The following is a 5,118-nucleotide window of genomic DNA, read 5'->3' as shown; positions in this document are numbered from 1 at the left end:
AAGGACCGAGCCCTGCGGGACCCCACTGCCCACATCCCTCCAGGTTGAAAATGATCCATCCACTACCACTCCCTGGGTGCGGCCCTCCAGCCAGTTGGCGACCCATTTGACTGTGTAGGTGTCGACACCACAGTCCGCCGGTTTCTTAATGAGAACGGGTGAGAGACAGTGTCGAAGTCTTTCTGGACTATCGGAAGGCCTATGTCCACTGCTACCCCTGAATTTAAGGATTTGGTGACCTGGTCGTGGAAGGCCACCAGGTTGGTCTGACAGGACCTGCCTCTAATGAACCCTTGTTGGTTGGCCCTAAGCATAATCTCCCCTGCTGGCCCCTCGTGGATATGTGCCAGAATAATTCTCTCAAAAGCTTACCCCGGATCAAGGTAAGACTAACTGGCCAATAGCTCCCCAAGTCCGCCTTCTTCCCCTTTTTGAAGATGGGAACCACATTGGCCCTCTTCCAGTCCTCTGGCACCACACCAGAGCACCACAAGTGCTCGTAAAGCCGTGCCAGGGGTCCCGCAATGACTTCAGGCAATTCCCTCAGTACTGGAGGGTGGAGATCATCTGGACCAGCTGATTTGAATACATCCAGTCCCCACAATAGTTCCCTGACTAGTTCCTCACTAACCCTTGGCCTAGGTGCACCTCCCCTGGGGCCTGAGGGGGGCCCGGTGGGGGTGCTGATCTGGTTTCTGCTCAGGAAAATGGAGGCAACAAAGTCATTAAACAGGTTAGCTTTGTCATCTGGTGTGACAACCAAATTTTCTAGCGTGTCTTGCAGGGGCCCCACATTACCCAGTACCTTCTTTTTGCCCCCCATGTATTGAAAAAAGGACTTGTTGTTGTTGTCTGGGAAGCTAGTCCCAGTTCCATCTCTGCCTTGGTCTTCCTGACTGGCCCCCTGCATCCCCGAGCAACCGCAGTACAATCCTCCCTGGTGATGACCTCTCCCTTCCATTGGGTGTACGCCTCCCTTTCAGCTAGGAGACACTCCTGGATGCTTTTGGTGAACCGTGGGGGCTTTTGCACCCTCCTGCTCCCTTTGATCCATGTGGGGATTACCTCCCTTTGGGCTTGGAGGATTGTCTCCTTAAGGAGCTACCACTCTCCTTGGACATCTGGCTCACCCTTCCCTCCGGGACCTCAGTGCTTCCCCAACTATTCTCCTTAGCTCATTGAAGTCCGCCCTCCTGAAATCTAGGGCTGCTGCCTTGCTGCATGCCTTTGCCACCTTGTGCTGGAGGGAGAATTCCAACAGGCGATGATCCCTGTCACCCAGGTGGTTGAGCACCCGCAGCCCCCTCACCAGGTCATCGCCCGTGGCCAGCACCAGGTCTAACAAAGTGTCTCCACTGGTGGGGCTGTGCACCTCCTGGGTTAGATGGAGGTCCTGCATTTGGGCTAGGAACCTACGTGAGCAGTCAGACCTGGCTGACTGCTCTTCCCAGCAGATGTCTGGAAAGTTCAGGTCACCCATGATGACCATGTCCTTTGACCTACCTACCTCCGTGCGCTGACTTAAGAATTCCTGGTCTAGCTCTTCCCCTTTGTTGGGAGGTCTGTAGTAGACCCCCACCATTAAATCTCTTTCCCTGTCGACTGCCTTGTATTCTAACCCAGAGCACTTCAGAGTGCCCCTCTGATTCTGTACTACCTGATGAGGATGTGTATTCCTCCTTAATGTAGAGCGCCACACCCCTGCCTTTCCTCCCTGTCCTGTCCCTCCTGTACAGCCTATAGCCCTTGATATTCACTGCCCAGTCATGCATTGGGTCCCACCACATTTCAGTGAGCCCCACTATGTCTGGGTTGGCGTCAGCTAGCAGGAGGGCAAGTTCCTCCTGCTTGTTTCCCATACTCGAGCGTTTGTGTAGAGGCATTTGAGACCTCCTGTGGATGTGTGCACTGGCCCCCTAATCACAGCATTGCCCTGGCCCCTGTTGCTTACCTGTGTATATGTTCCGCTTGTCGGTCTAGGCTGGGCTGTACTTGTGGGTGTTGCTTGGTTTGGCAGCCCAAGGCTTCCTCCTCTCTCATCTTCCCCTTCCCCCAACGAACCTAGTTTAAAGCCTGCTGGAGGAGATCTGCCAACCTAGAGGAGAACACATGCTTACCTTTAGGGAAAAGGTGGAGCCCATCCCACCTGAGCATGTCTCTCGTTGTGATGTGCAGGTCATTGTCAAGGAAGCCAAAGCCTGCCTCAAGACACCATTCTTGAAGCTGCCAGATGGTCTCTGTGATGCACGTCTCATGCCATCTTCCACGTCTGCTCACTGGTAGGACAGAAGAGAATACCACCTGTGCGCTTATCTCCTTCAGCATGCCCCCAGAGCGTGGTAGTCCACCATCAGGTGATCAAGGCTTCTTGTGGCCGCATCATTAGTACCTGCATGGATTAAGACCATAGGGTAGTAATCAGTGGGCTGGGTCACGGCTTGGATCATCCCCATCACCTCATGAATCTTTGCTCCGGGCAGGCAGTAGACTTCGCATGTCGAGGGGTCCTGGCGACAGATGGGGCTCTCTGTACCTCTCAGGATGGAGTCATCTATGACGATCACTTGACACTTTCTCCTCCAGGACTGCTTAGCTCCTTCGGCCTGTTTGGAGCGTGGAGAGCCTGGAGTTTCCTCCTCTCCTTCCTTCTCCTCCAGTGTTGCCAGGGCCTCGTACCTGTTCTCCAGCCAGACTGGAGAAACTGGTACTGCCGTGTTGTGAGCAGCCCTGGTTCTGGAGGTGATGGTCTGCCACTCTGCAATGGAGGGCACTTCCCGAGGTGCTTCTTCCTTGGGTGTGTGGCCCAGCAGGGAAAGGAAATAGCCATCAATTTCATCCTCTGCCTCCCTGATTCCACTCAGCCTGCTAACCTCCTCCTGGAGCTCCCTCACCTGCACCTCCAGGGCCCTAAGGCAGGTGCCTGCAGGACAGGTGTGGGGTTCCCCAATCCCTGCCCCCCCCCGGGCTTTGCTGGGCAACCCTGGCTGGCTAGGGGGTGGGGGGATGCCAGCTCCCCCATGGGCTCTGTCTGGGTGGAGGCCTCAGACAAGCTCCGGGTAGGCTGCGCCTCCCAGGCAGGGGCCCTGGCAGCACTCTGCATTAACACCATCATAGGAGTTGCTGCTTGTTTTTAGCTTAGTGCAGTGCCTTCACCCTGCCCTAGTAGGAGTCTCCCTCCTGGCCCTTCCTGCTTGCCCGCTGGCATGAATGCCAACACAAACACCGGCACACTCTTACTGTTTGCGCAGCAGGGCTCGGGAGCGCGGCTCCCTACTGGCTCAGCTAAGAGAGATCTGGGGGGCTTCCCCTCCGGATCTGGCTCAGCTGTGTCCGGTCCCTCTACCCACTTACCTTAGGGGGATCAGCTGCTGCTGTGTCCGCCTCCGCCTTGGGTCTGGTAAGGGGCACACATGCATGCGGGACACACGTGTGCCTGGATCCCTTCTCTCCCCACTGCTCCTGGCTCCTGACTTCTGAAGTCCTGCTTTCTAAGTTGGAAAGGATCCAAGTCCCATGTTCAAGCTAGACCAGCCAGACGGCTGATCTAATTTTTGTTTGGCAGCAAGGGCCCTGAGAATCTCTTACAACATTCAAGCAACCTGTTCATCTCCATAAGAGGGAAGCACAAAACCATCCTGGTCCAGGACTAGAGCTCCTATGTTATGGATGACAGTAAAATATGACATTCCCAAAGATAGATGCAAGTCCATAGGAAAGATGGGAGAAGGGGGAAGCAGGGGCAGGGAGTATTAATAGGACTCAGAAGGGGGATGTACCGAGTTTAACTAACAGCAATAAAAATTACATTAATTTTGAATGTAAAGCAATGGGTGGATGGGTGAAAATAGACTAATAAATGTTATTACCATAATATAGACAAGAGACAAGACAGTTCAATAGCTGAAAGGGAGCAGTTTGGCACAGGTGCAAATGCGCTAGTGGAAGTGCATACATAATGACCATGTTAGATTGATCCTGACTTTGTTCATTCAGAGTTGGTCAAGAGGATGCATTTCTGTAGTGACTTCTATCTCTAGATATGAAACTGCTTTATAAATAACAATGAACTGAGTCTCCCTGAACCCCAAGGAGACAAGCAACTGTTCTCTGCATTACATGGACAAGGAAAGAGAACCAGAGAATGACTTGCTCAAGACAACGTATTGGCATAGCTAAGAAGAAAATAACATTCTCCTCACTCCCAGTCCTGTGCTCCAACCTCCAAACTATGATTCTCCCCTCAAAGGAATCCAATCTGCTAACATTGCCCTTTTTAAGGGATCTTTGTTGCTATTCATACTGTGCAGTGTGGTCTGCAATAACCTGAATATTAATATGTAAAGAAAAAAAGAAAGGGAAAGGGATTCTACAGTGAACTCAGCCAAAGTGGTTTCCTCGTTGCACAAAAGGGTGGTGTTTTGTTTTGTTTTGTTTTGTTTTGTTTTTTTTACCGGGGTGGGGTGGGGTGAAGGAATCAAAAGTTGATCTTGATTTACTGTAAGCAAGAGCTAAAAAGGAAGGAAATCTCTTGACCTTTTTTGATATCATTACTGTTTGAGCTACAGCCAGACTTCTGAGAGATTGCAAGCTCTCTCCTCTAGGTATCCGGAAAGCTTCCCTGTGCATCTTCAATGCAGGGACAATCCATCTCAATTCTAAACATGATTAAAACCAAATTTTCCCTTCCCCCACATATACATGCCTCCAGATTTTTCTTGCCCAAGAATTTTTTTTGTCTCTGTCATTTATTAACTGGGTGGAATTTTCTAATACAGCTTCTATAAATAAAAGATGCTTTGCAAAGTAGAGGGATGTTTCTTCAATGGTGTACACAACCATTTCTGTTAATAAGGTTTGCCTCTTTGTCTTGGAAAAAGGTGATCTACCTAGGAAATGAGTAGCATTACAGTTTGCTGGCAGAAATTATATAAGGAAAGCCTCTAAAGGTCATTGTGGGACCCCTGGCACAGCTTTACGAGTACTCGTGGTGCTCTGGTGTGGTGCCAGAGGACTGGAAGAGGGCCAACATGGTTCCCATCTACAAAAAGGGGAAGGAGGAGGACCCGGGAAACTATAGGCCAGTTAGTCTTACCTCAATTCTGGGCAAGCTTTTTGAGA

Source organism: Gavialis gangeticus, unplaced genomic scaffold (assembly GCF_001723915.1).
Source record: "Gavialis gangeticus isolate Ggan-Ray unplaced genomic scaffold, GavGan_comp1, whole genome shotgun sequence".
In the NCBI taxonomy this organism is placed as follows: domain Eukaryota; kingdom Metazoa; phylum Chordata; order Crocodylia; family Gavialidae; genus Gavialis; species Gavialis gangeticus.
This window is presented reverse-complemented; position numbering follows the sequence as displayed.